General features: G+C 38.3%; 1 long non-coding RNA gene and 1 other non-coding gene across 3 annotated transcripts in view; one reads left to right on the forward strand and one right to left on the reverse strand.

The window, feature by feature from the left end:
* Window positions 1-14276, reverse strand: part of LOC141573285 (uncharacterized) — a 411281-nt gene that overhangs the window by 193982 nt on the left and 203023 nt on the right. The window lies entirely within an intron of this gene.
* Window positions 3575-3647, forward strand: TRNAA-CGC (transfer RNA alanine (anticodon CGC)). Its single transcript has one exon. It is a non-coding gene; the product is annotated as a tRNA-Ala (tRNA).

Genomic DNA, 14276 nt, shown 5'->3' on the forward strand with positions numbered 1-14276 from the left:
TGGATGGTGCTGGCAGGAGAGTAGTGGCCTTGCTTGGGGGTCCTGCCTGTCTTTTTATGGGGCTTCCCGCCTCAGTCATACATACCAAAATCAGTATGTTTACCCTCATAAGTAAACACCATAAAACAACTCCCCAGATTATTAAGAACATTTTTCTTAAGTTTGATAACAGCTACCGTAACTCCCGAGACAAGCAGAAGACTTTCACAGAGAGATGAATGTTCTCACACAAATCTTGGAATTAGGCTGGGTGAGGCACTTAAAAGAGAGTTCTCCTCCATTTTCAAGTCTTCTCCAAAGTGTTTAGTGTCACAAAATATACTGTAGCCAGTATATTTTGGTGTCTGTGTGAGAGAAGAATCAACGTGGGCTTCTAAGGCCTTGGCAAAATGCCGTGCCATGATGGGTTATAGGGGAAAGGAGGCTCAGATAAAGAAAATAAGAAAGAAAACAGGAATAAGTGAGCTGTCAGGAAAACTCAATCTTATGTACTATAGTTTTCCTTCTGTATGCCAGAGACCTAGGAGGCATGCCAAAAAGTAACTGGATGATGGGAAAAACTATATATATGAAATAGTCACAGAAATTAACAATCACATGTTACATAAATCTCTAAGCCCATCAACTAGATATTCTCAGTATATAATCAATCACAGTAGTCTTCATTGCTTCCAGGTCTCTCTCCTCTCTGTCTGTCTCTGTCTCTGTCTCTTTCTGTCTCTCTCTCATAGTTCACTCAAAGTGAACTACTTTCACTCAAAGTGCACAGCAGCCTGAAGACAGGAAATCTGCATCTGGGGATGTTAAAGTAACGTCGGGAAAAAGCCTGTGCCCATTTTACACCAGCAAAGCAGACCTGAGCCTCTGTTTCCCAAGAATCAGGAACAGGAGGACTACTTCCACCAGGTGACATCTGAACCAGAGGGACATCAACAGATTCTAAAGAAGAGAGATAAAGAGAGAGAACTGTACAACAACTGAAGATCTATTGGTGACTCAACCTACACAGACCGTCTATCAAACAAAATTTCCATGTCCATCTCCAGCAAGAAGCCTTGCTGCTAAGCTGGAGCTATTCACAAACACACCAGGTTGAATCCTTGGCAATTGCCTTCTTGATTCCTGCTTTCAGTAAGCTCTGAAATAATTTGTTTATCACTTGGGCCATTTGTTGATAAATGGAGTTCATTCACTGTGTCCTCTAATTAATTAGTTTGCTTTCTGTGTTATTAATGAAAGCACAAGTATATCCATTAGCCCTTTGGGGGCCCTCCTGCATGCAGCCTTTGGAAAAGGCATGTTTCAGAGCCCTGTAAGGTGCTGACTCTTGGTTGTGCTGTCTGGGCTTCAGTCGGAAGTCGGAGATCTTCCCAGGCAATCAGGTATTCCTCTAGCCCAAAAGGGAAAATAAATATCTGCAGGATTGTACTTCTCTCGAAGTGACTATGATTTCACTGCAATTTCCATCCAAGGCAACATGCATTTTATCAGACTGAGGTTCAGCCATTATGTTGCTAATTAAGTTAACAAGAGCTGTGTGCAGCTTAATTTGCAACCAGCTATCCTATACACTGTTCAGTAAGGAAAGCAGCATTTTTGTGATGATTCTGTTTTTAAGCCTGGAATTAAATTAAAAACTGTAACGATCCCTATGAAGGGACATCTGATGTATATGTTCAAAATGCAGAATAGGAGAATATACTGTTTTGCACATTGGATCCTCACACTTTTTATTTACAGATTTACTGCACAGCGTAGCCGAAACAGGGGTAATTACCTGTGTACATTTTAATTCATCATAATTCAAATAAAATGTGTTTTGCTGCCCAACTTTCTTCTTGCAGCTGTCATTCTGCCCAACAGCAAACGGACTTTTAGTAATGAGTTTCCATTGCAGTGGGCTAATTGTGGGTGTGATTTATCCTCTCGTTAGCCTCTGTTGATCTGCCTCTCCTCCAATTTCTAGGGGCTAAAAAAAGAAATTCACTGGTTCATTTATTCAATAAATATTTACTGAGCATCTCCTGTGTGCCAGACATTGCACTATGCTCTAGGGACTCAGAGGAAAAAATAAATGTGCCTAAAGTGGGATCTGACAGAGGCTCCAAAAGAATAATCACATTTATTCAATCAAAGAAAACTCAGTGTGGGGAGGAATATACCTGGGCTAGGATCCTGAAGACCAAGACTCAGGTGTATGGTCTTTAAATATGCCCAAACTCAGTCACGAACCAAGGAAAGAAAATGAAATAAGCAAGTTGTCTCTGGGCCTCATTTGCTCATCCATAAAGTAGAGGTTCACCTATTATTAAAATCCTTCTTAGCAGATTTCCTGAATAATCCAAATTCTCTCATGACCTGTCTTCAGCCAAGTACTACTTCCTCAACTGGAATGCCTTTCTCGTTCCCTCCTCCGTTTCTGTGTATTAGAAGACCACTCAGTGAAGTCTGCAGTCTACTTATGTGCTCTATTGATGCCAGATCCCTACTTTTCATTAGTATATTCGTTATATAAGATGGTACCATTAGGGGAAGCTGGGTGATGAGTATCTGGGATCTATTCATGCTACTTTTGCAACTTCTGATGAGTCTGTCATTATTTCAAAACAAAAAGTTTGTTTAAAAAAAAAACAAAATTCAAAACGCACCTCAAAAGTGAAACCAAAACTGGTATCAATCTCCTTTTTCCTTCCCTCTGTTGTAACATTCTGACTGCATTACAGTTAGTTACAAACCCACCTGCCTCTTGATTTTTAAACTCTAAGAGATAGAACTGCACCGTATTTATCTTTGTATCCTCTGTAGACCTTAGAATAGTTGCTTTTCTAACCCAGGTTCATTCAATTAAATTCAACAAACTGGGTTCAAAACACTGGTTAAAACATTTCCTAACATCTCTTATCTCATCAGGGAAGCTCTGCCTTACATCCTGTTTTCCCTTTCATGGCATTCAGCAGCATCTGTATGCAGAACGTGTGTGGGCTTTTGGTTCACACACGCATTTTCTCAAGGTGCCTACCAGCAAAATGTGACTGGTAAGTAACACTCACCTGGATACCAAGGACAAAGAGAGTTAATTAACCAGTGATGGCTGAATATAGTACATAAATAATAGAGCATGAGAGAAATAGGGGTTATGTTATACAAACGTTCAGGTCCTAAGATATCCTGTTCTGGATATGGTTCTCAAAACGAAGACAATTAAAATAAAGTCCACTTTTATTTGGTTCTGAAGATGCTTTCTCTAAAGCTTTTTGAGATCTTGCAGCTCCAACATTAAAATATACATACATAATGTGGATTCCTGGAGATTAGCACAAGAAGGGGCTCCGAAAGGTCATTGCTACCCACCTAGGACTTGTATTTGTAAAAGTTGGCAGCAGTTGGGATCATTTGTAGCTGCCAAGATAAAAACTGCTATGCCTACATATTTTGTAAGTTTTAAAATATAGGTCACTGCAAATTATTAAAATGTAATTTCACTAAAATTAAAATATAATAAAATAAAAAGATTAAGTCAGTGACAACCAATATTTGAGAACATAGGTAAGCTACTGAAAGAAAAACATAGTAGGGAGGGTATAGCTCAGTGATAGAGTGCATGCCTCGCATGCATGAGGTCCTGGGTTCAATCCCCAGTATCTCCATCAGGTAAATAAATAAATAAATCTAATTACCTCCCTACCCCCCAAAATAATGATGTCCAGGATAGGAAACTGCAAAAGCTAATAATTTTTTAATTGTTGAGATAGTATAATTTAAAATGGTATTTATACTTGATTTTGCCTCTGGGAATAACTGATGAATGTTTAGAAATATCTCAATCACGAATGAATAGAACATAATTTCTAACGGTTATTTTTCCCAAAATGTTGTTGAGTATAAATATAAATTCCACTTAATCAAAAACTTAAATAAAGACTATAAAAATATTTTACAATTTATTTACTTTATTTGAATGCCAGCTACAGTTACACATGTTTTGTATTAGAATCTTACAGAACACCTATTAAGAGTTTTAACCTTTTCTGACACTTAAGCCCTTAATCCTTCTGAAGTTTCTTGCATATTACATAAGAGAGAGATCCAAATTCTTCTTTCTCCATATGTATAACTTTTTTCCCAGCTCCATTTATTGGACAGTTTCACATTTCTCCTGAATGACCTGAAATGCCCCATTTATAATACCCCAAAGTTCCATAGATGTGTAACTCTGTTTCTGGGTTCTCTTTTCCATTGGTCAATTGTTCTCTGTACCAATAAGTAACTGACTTTCATTAGCCTCTTAGTAAATCCAGGTATCCAATAGGTAATTACCTGCTCTCTTTTTGATACTTTGCTCTGCCACAAAAATTTCAATATCATCTTATTAAGTCAATAAACTGTTTAGATTTTGATTGGAAATGTATTGGAAATGTAAATGTCTATTATAATATGAAAATTTACATCTTTACATATTTTGGTTTTTTATGCATGATTGTGATAGCCACTGGGTAGATATGGAGCTTCAGGAACAGAAAGGAAGACAGCTGAGAGATGTGCAGAAAGGAGGAGCCGGGGCTCTTGGTGATGTGTCTAAATTCTCTGAATCAATCTGTTCCTGCAGCTCCAGACCTACGCAGCGACTGTTCCGTTACCTAAACAAACAAGTCTATTTTGTATTTAAGTTAGTGTAAGTCTGGTCTTATTTTACATGCTATACAAAATTCCTTAACTGGCAGCACCCTCCTATGTACTAGGAGGAATTTGCCGTCCCTGGAAAAAAGAAAGGTACGAGCAAAGAAGTGCTTACACACGTAGTGGAAAGAAAGTTTAAGACGAGGAAGATAAACAGTCTGTATGTATTCCAGAAAATGATGCCTTTTCAAATAGTTGTACTGCTTTAATGACCACATCTAGATTTTAAACTCCTAAGACCTGAGGTCTTCAGAGCCATGTGGAAAGCTCACAAGACCTGCAGGAATCTTCATGCTTCCACTGGATGACCTGGGGGGATTAATACAGCACTTTCGGAACTCAGTTTCCTCAACTCTACGATAAGCATAACGTTTCCTAGCAGGGTTTTTTGAAAGAGTTGTATGATATAAGAAGGCTTGACATAGAAGAGGCGTTCAGTAAGTCACAGAACACTGTGGTATTCTTTTTATTAACAGAAGCAGTGTGAGTTTTACCTCAAAAAATCATTATGTGAGCTGAAATGGTCCACAGCCTTACCAGCCTAGGGTAAGTTACAGTAGAACCTGATTTTTTTGTTTGATGTTTTTCTCTTTCAGTATTTTCCACCTCTTCCAGAGTAAGACCCTAAGAGTGTGTCTCAAATGTATCCACCTGCCCTTATGGCTGTTGGCTGGGCTCTCCAACTCCCACTGCGGGGACCCTGGCTTCAGCTGAAATGCTCCTTCGCTCTGGTCCCTGCTTGCACAACTATCACCTGGCAACTCTGAGCTGCCTCTGTGGACCTCTCAGGAGGGGTGCTGGCATCCAGACTCTTCTCTTCCTCTGGGTCAACAATGTCACGCCATTATTTGCTTTGTTCATCTGCTGGACCTCACTGCTGTTTGTGATGTTTGAATCATTGCCCTTCCTGCTGTACCACCTTGCCACTTCTCACATCTGTTTCCAGCTGCCCTGTGTCGGTTCCATAGCCAGATGCTCCAGTCTGCTCCTTTCCCCACCCCCACGCTGATTAATTCCACTCCATAGCACTGGATAAAACCCACAGTGCCATTTTCTCTAAGCCTCTGCTCCAGGTTTCAATTCATGAAATACCAGTATGTAGTTTTAACAAAAGAAGCTTACCTGGGTCTCAGTCACTGAAACTGCTCCAGGAAATAGTTATCAATTTGTGTATTTCCAGTATGTATTACAGCTTTCTCCTCTAACATAGTATGTGGCTATAAAGTAGTGGGTACAAATGTGGCCCAATTTATTTTTTCATGTTATAAATACAAATTTAATGCTTTATTATAAATTGCTGTTAGTATAAAAATTTACCTCTTATAATAGCATACTTTATTATTTTTGAAGTTGCCAAGGTGATCTTTTTTATTTTATATAGTCGATAACTTTATTTTGCAATTGACAGAAATAATTTTATACTAGGATATACCTTCTCCACAAAGCAAACAAATAGTATTTTCATATGAGTAAAGAGAAAGAATTGGCCTCAAATAAAAGTGGAATAATAGACGGGATCATGTTTCAACTTTACAGTCTTTCTGCCCATGATACATACAACATTTGACTTGTAACCTTCCTTTTATATTCACCATCTGCATTCTGCTACGACACAGGAAATGTGAGATGAGTCCAGGTCGTTTGGATCTATAATATTAAGTCTGAACATAACATCTAAATAGAATGAGCCTGGTCTGAGGCAGTGGACTAGAAGTCATATAATTTCTATCTCCCAGTCACCATTCATTTATTAAGTCCTTGAGCAAATCATTTAACCTTTCTATGCCTCAGACTTTTCTATGAAATAAGATAATACCTATTCCCATCACAAGCATTTGTAAAAAAAAAAAAAATCCAAAATTAAAACCGTCTGGCATTTTACATAAAAGAACTTTAGGAAAACATAATTCCTGGGCAGAAATTTGCAAACAAGCCCTACCTACCTCAGCCACCACCTTTATACATGCAGATTCTTTGTTAACCTCAAGAGAGGGAGACAAATACATAACTCTGTCTAGAAGCCCAGACTAATATAATAATACAACATCCATCAAGCACTTACTATGTGTCAGGCACTGCTCTAAGTGCTTTACATATATTACCTCTATTAATCCTCACACTAACTACACGAGGCAGGCACTCCTGTTAGTTCAGTTGAGGAAAGTCAGTTAGGCCATTGAGGAAAAGCAGGCACCAGGGGTTAAATAAATTGCCCAAGGTGAAACAGCTGGCAGGAGGCTGGAGCTATGTTGAACTCTGGCTGATCCAGAGCCCTGGCAGTTAGCCACCCCCTGGGGGCTCAGCCATCCCCACTCTGCTGTGACGCCTCCCAGGATCACAACAGACCTGTGCTCCCCTGTAGCTGGTACCTGAAGGGGCTCTGGTTGCCTGAAAAACTGAGAACCATCCAGGGGGAAAGCTCATCCCAAAGGAAGTGATGACCGAAGAGCACAGATTTGGATAAACTCTCCCTATTGGAAGAGACAGATGATTTTTTTTTAGCATCATGATGCCTATAGCTTGGAATGTTTTTATACAGGCCAGCCATTCAATTACTCAGTGGATAATTACTAAGCACCTACTGTGTTCCAAGTACTATTGTTGTTGCCACTGAAGACATCGATAACCAGAAATACAGAGTCCTTGTCTTTTATTGGGGCTGGTGAGGCATGAATACACAAATAATAAGCAAACAGATCAATAACTAGCATCATTTCAGATATTAAAAATTGTTATGACAAAGATACAGGAAGGCCTTGTTTCTGAGTCCTGTGGAGAAGACAGAGTGAAATCAAAGAAACTGGTTCTGGGAAAGCCATCTAACACTGTTGAAGGCAAGATTGTAACTTCTGCAACAGTGGTATGGATGGGGGAGTACTTTCCCTGCTTGCGTTCCTATGGAGGGGGTGGTCAGGGGTAGAAGAAACACAGCAGCCTATGCTACGAGGTGAACTGGCCTTCACATTTCAATCTGTATGAGATTAGACACTGTTCTTTATCCTAACAGAAAGATGAGCCAACAACAAGAATAAGGAATTCACTGAAGAAATTAAATATAATAATCATCATCATGAAACAACAAACATGAAAACAGATCTCACTGTTATTACAGAAGTGAAAATCAAATTGTAATAGTTTTCTTTTAATTAGATTGGTATTATTTCCTTAAATATAACATATAGTCCTGAGAAGATATGTGAAAAAATATAAATTATTCTACTCAATAATGATTTACTGAGTGCTTACTGTGTCCTAGGTGTTTTGCTGGGCACCAAGGACACAATCATTGATTCAACAAACATTCACGGAGCTTCTACTGGGTATGAGGCACTTTGCTGAAGACTGGGGTTTCCTGGTGTTCAGGACAAGAAAGGTTCCTGCTCTCATAAGGCTTACATGCTAGCAGAGGAGAGAGATGTTTTAAACACACACACACACACACACCAAAATGTATATTTAAGTAGTGAAAACTCCTCTAAAGGAGACACTGTGGCTCCTACAGGAGTTAATAATATTAGAAGTAATCTCATTAGGACAGGAGAAATTGCCTTTGAAAGATTAACGTTCAATCTAAACTCTAAAAGAGGAGTAGGAAACAGCAGGGCAAACAGGAGGGGAAAGTACTTTTCAAGTAAATTCCACAATATGAACAGAAGCATTAAGTAAGGTGGAGCAAGTGTGTTTGAGAAACTAAAAGAAAAATCAGCGTGGCTGAAGTACAGCAGGTGGGGAGCGGGGCAGGAAGGGAACGGCAGGGATGAGATGGAGAGCTGAACGGGAAGCAGGCTGTGCAGGCCAATGAGAAGCCGCGGCCGGGAATTAAGTTGACAAGTGACATGATCAGAAATAGTGGTGAAAAATGCAGCTAAAGCTCTGCCTTCAAAAAGTCACATTCTCATAGGGAAATGGGTATTTTCACGTGTAACTGGGGGAAGTACAAAGGGGCATAAAAATTTTGCTGGGCAGTTAAGTAATATCTCTAAATCTAAAATACAGTTGCATCCAGCAACCAACCCTTCATATTTCACAGAAATCCTTGCATATATATAATTACGTTAATGTTATTAAAAATTAGAGTAAGTCTAAATGTCTATCAAAAGGATATTAAATGAATACAATATAATGTAACCATAAAATGAAATATGATGCAGCCATTACAAAAGAATGAGCTGAACCTGCACATATTACCCTGTAAAGATGTTTTAAAAACAGCAAAGTTTAGGGCTGTAGGTATAGTTATAGCCCAATTTTCTTAAACAAACATATAAATAAACAGTTGGCCTTTGAACAACATGGGTTTGAACTGTGCAAGTCAGCTTAATGTGGGTTTTTTTTTTTCAGTAGTAAATACTACAGTACTACATGGCCCATGGTTAGTTGAACCTACAGGTGCAGAACTGGGAATACCGAGGAACCCAGGTGCTGATGGAGAAACGGCCGATACGGAGGGCTGACTATGTAAGTTATAGGTAGAGTTTGAACTGCATGGAGCATTCGTGCCCCGAACCACCCCTGCCATTGTTCAAGGGTCCAATGTATGTGTATCAAGGAGCTTTATACTTTAAACACTGCTATTTTTGCTAGATTTCATTACAATGATTATTCATTAAGATGTAACATTTATTAATAAAGATACTCAAATACATTATAGTTATATATGAGATTTTCTAAGAGGGGTATGCATGTTTATAATAAAATAGAAAAAGATATTTTTCAAAGCATAGGTAACCAGACAAATGGACAGACAGACAAAAAGTTACATGCCTGCCACTTTTGGTCAGCATATTTTTCCTCCATTAAAAATTAACACCAGCCAGTAGGCCATGGGTAAACAACTCGTTTACAAGGGTAGAGAGCAAATTTCATTTCCAACTTTTTACATAATTTGTTATTGTTGATTTTATTCGTGCTTGCTTATTACCAATCTAGTATGAAATATGCGCCAGTTGTGTGTTTATTTGTTTTAGACCCTCTAAGACTTAGGACAATGATTGGTTCATTGCAAGCATCCAATAAATGATTACTGAATCCAAAGATTCTTATAGTTGACTTCTGATCCCTTAAACTCAGGAAATCAGCCTAGAAAAGTGAAAAATGCCTGAGGCCATATGAGAAAGAGGCAATCCCGCGTCCAGGAATCCCAATTTGCCATCTAAAGAGGACGTTCAAACTGACTGCTAACAAAAGTGATCATAGCTGCAACTCAGTTTGATCTCTGAAATGGTATTTCTCCAGACATCACAGAAGACTTCCTTTAAGGATAATGTCACAGCTGACTGAGAGCTCATCAAGGACCTCTAATGCCCATCAGAACCATTTTAAGTGCTCTCAGCTGAAGCCAGCAAAGCATCATTTAATTATGCAGGATTTCTGATTGCTTATCATCAACCCTGTCCTCCTTCAGCTCTTCACCCCTTGTGCGTCCCCTGGATGGAGAGTCCCCCTCAATCTGAATAGCAGCTTTTGTGAAGGAAGATGTGAGATGGTGCAAGATGGGAAAGGATCAGTTAGGATCTGAAAGAAAATTAGACCGAGAGCAGGTCTTTTCTCTGAAATTCCTATAATGTTGCCTCATTCACCAACTTGTTTATCTGACAGTCAACCATTTTACAAATTTCAAATCTCACTTCTTAACTGATAACAGATGTTAATATATTTCAGGTGAATGAGACATAAACTAGTTATATGTTTTGAGATTAAAAGGTAATGTACCATAAATTATTGATTAAATGGGATTTAGGAGCACATTGAAAAACAATTTCATAGTCTTCTTTGCATAGAATAGAATGAGAAGTTATTTTGCCAAGTTTTCCTAGGAAATATGTCTTATGTTTTGACATTGAAAGATAGTAGCTTCATTGTAGAACAAAAGCATAACTTATTCTTTGGGGATAACCTTGAATTACGTGATTTAAGTGTTCGCTAACAATGCCAAATGATAGCTATTGAGTCAATACTCATCCACTCTGGTTTTAGTATTTCAGGTTCTATAAGGATTCTAAATTTCAACAGTCTTAGCATATTGAGATTAAATAGCTCAGAAAGACAAAAATATACATACTCAAGTTATCCCTTTAAACAACCACCCACCAAAAGAATAGTTGTTCTTTAGACCAGAAACAAAGGAGCAAAAGATGCCTATAAATCTTCATTTTCATTTTTCTATTTCTGTGATACGGTGTACACTTCCTCCCCATAAAACAATTAAGGGTAACCATGGGCAAGACAATTCAGATAACTTTTCTAGGAAACACATTCATTCTGTTTTCAGTACAGTTCTATTGGGAGTCATTGACAATTGATACTTGACAACATGAAAGCACTTCCTGATTTGGAGCAGGTGCAGGTTTCAATAGGCACACTTCACAGATGAAACAACAAAGCCCTCCTTGATGTGATTACACTTATTATTCTGTGATTGCTCCTTCCTGATCAGGCACACACTCAGTCACAAAAAAAAAGTACTGTAGAATTATCCATAGATTATGTATGAAATTGTTGGGGGAAGGGGAAGAACACAAGAGAAGGCTCTCAAATATTTTCAGTTGGTGCAGAGTGAATGGCAGCTCCAGGTGGAATTCTGTACAACAGAGGGCCATGATTAATACATTGTGTTTATTTAAAAGAAAATGGGGACATGGAGTAGAGTAGAGTATTTCTGAAGATACTGTTTGAGGGAAGGATAAACTGATATAAAATATGAGGCCCTTATTATTATTTGAATATGCGTCATTTAAAGGATGAGATGCTGATAGAGAGGTCTGCATGCAGTAAGGTGGTACTCAATTTTGCTGTGAACTTAAACCTGCTCTAAAAAATAAAGTCTATTTTTAAAAAATTATCAAGACGATACAAAAAAGTAAATTATAAAAAAGATGTACCACATGACCCCACTGTAAATACACACACATACACACATGAAAAAGAAAACTGAATTATAGGTATCAAAATATAATATAGAGGTGACAGGATTAGAAATAAATTTTATGTTCTTCTTTTCATAATTTTCTAGGACACTTTCATTAATTTTTTAAAATAGGAAATGTATCAAATAAAAGTGCATTGCTCCAAAACTTTATAATAAATGTACACACCCTTTCTGGCTCCTTAGAGCTGTGAAATGTGGAATGTACGTGTGTTCTTTCCCTCTTTTCCCTGGTTCTCCTTTCTTGCTCCCCACTGCTCTTTTGGTATGGTAAAGAACCAATATTGTAAGCATTTCAAAGTTTATAGAGCCACCAAATACTTTCTTGTTACCAGGACTTACAAGAACCAGAGAAATGTCTAGAATTATGGGGAGAGGGTAAGAAGGGGCCAGTCACTAAGGAAGGAACGGTCCAGTTCATTCCTTTTCATTTTAGTCATGTAGCATTACCTGAAACAGCAATTTACTTCTGCATGAGCCCATCAGATGAATGTCATCAATTTACAAGTGATGTCACACAGTGATTTGGAGAACTACATTGCTAGCCACAGGCCCATAACAAACAGCGGGTCTGCATGATTCTCCTCCTCTTCAACCAGTGGCATATTTATAACATCTTATTTTTGCAAATGGCTGCTCTCTCTCTCCTTTATGAGCGGAACACAAGACAATATATATTATGGCTCTTTGAGGGTAACACACTAGGTATTTGTCCTTGAAGTTCCTCTATCTCTGGCAAATACAGAGAGATGTGAATGCAACTAGTTTGTTATCTAGTGCATTGAGGATTTTTGGTTTTGTGTCTTTTTTTTTTTTTGCATTTTTGATTTTGGACTAAATAGTATCAAATTACTTGAATCGATAGCTTCATTTTTTTCTTGTACATTACTTTTTCCTCACATTTAAAGCTTCCTAAATGCTTGCCACAGGAATGACCAACCAATAAATCTAGATCAAAACTACTAATCATTTCCTCGCAGTCAAGATATCTGCCATAGTCTCTGTCCTACCACCCTCAAGGAAAGTCCTCATTCACCTTCTCGGCATTCAGTCTTTTTCTCCCTCCAGAGTTCTCTTCCACCCAAACATCCCACTGCTCCACAATAAGGAATTTCTGGTTTTGAATAGCCAGACTGTCTACTTTGTCATCAACATGACATCCATATTCCATTCTATGCCCTTACTCGGACAGGTCTCCTCCTGAAAGTCCCTTGGCCATTTTTACACAATGTTGAATAAAGAACTCCTATGGACGTGGCAATGAAGTGGCCTTGATCCCAACTGCTAATTACTATGTCTCACTTCTCTTACCAAAATGCGGCACATTGCTAAGGTGAAAGACGAAGATTAGGCTAGTGGCATCCTGCTAACTGAATTTTCACATTTTGAGGAATACATGAAAATGAGTAACCTTAATATAAGATATTTGGAAAAAAAGAGATCAAGGCATTCTAGATCATAAACCACTCTCCTTTCTCTGACATGTGTAACACTGAATATTTAAACCGTCTAAATTGACCTTACAGATTAAATGCATCCCACCTCTTTCTTCTCAAGAAAAAATTATAGGACTAGAGATATTTTGTGGTATGTTTCAAGAGATATTTAGTAGGCATAGACAGTTATTTATTGAGAATATTTAATGTATAACTAGAGGGCAATATTCAGACCTCTACTCTGAAGAGGGAATCCATTAAATAAGCACAGTGAGTCTATATTATTCTCCATCAATTGAAAGAGCAATGAAATGATGTCCAGTGAAGTCCTTTTGGGGGCTTTCTGCTGGGGTATCAGTTGAATAAGACTTTGTGATGGGGTCTACCCAACTGGGGAACCCACACGAAATTAGTGGCTGTGATATCAGAGGAGTAGGTCCAAGTCAGGTACTTATGCTTAAATATAATTAAATGGGTTCTATAATTAAGGGCTTTCTATAAAAAGTATTGGAAAGAGCTACCTTTGGTCTTTGAAATGAACTGTAGGTGTACATGCACATACGCACACACACCACAAAAATACAGAGAGGTATTGATCATTAACATGCAGGTTTTGTGTTCATAATCTTTCCTATTCTGTATCTGCAGTGCCCACAGTCAGGTGGAACTAGGGTATGTTTCAGTCTGCTTTTAACCCTGTTCTATACCATTACTATTGCTACTACATACATGTATACATACTGATCACTAACTATATGCCAGGCACTGCTCTAAGCTCAGAGAATTCTACGTCTTTCTACTCCTTTGATTTTCACCTCAGTTCTCCATTGTGTAGATGAGGAAATTGAGGCGTTTACTCTAAATCATTCTCAGTGACCCAGAAGCTCTTAGATGCTCTTTGATACCCTCAAAACTCATGGGATCTCTCTCAGGTCTGCTAGATAAGACACTGTAGTCTTTACTTTCAGCTGCTTCACCTACTTGTGGGCAGAAATTCTGACCAGGACTTACTGCAGTGTCTAGCTTCGTCTGGGAAAGGCTCATACAAATCTTTCTAGCCCACCCCCTCACCCACCATTAACACGACATACATTAGATACCCAGTAAACGTATGCTGAACAAAAAAGAAATTAACCAAATTTATATATGTATATATATTAAATTATATATACACACACACACACACACACACACACACACACACACACACCTATACATACAGGGTGGGATTAAAATTT

The sequence above is a fragment of the Camelus bactrianus genome, chromosome 30 (assembly GCF_048773025.1).
Source record: "Camelus bactrianus isolate YW-2024 breed Bactrian camel chromosome 30, ASM4877302v1, whole genome shotgun sequence".
Lineage (NCBI taxonomy): Eukaryota > Metazoa > Chordata > Mammalia > Artiodactyla > Camelidae > Camelus > Camelus bactrianus.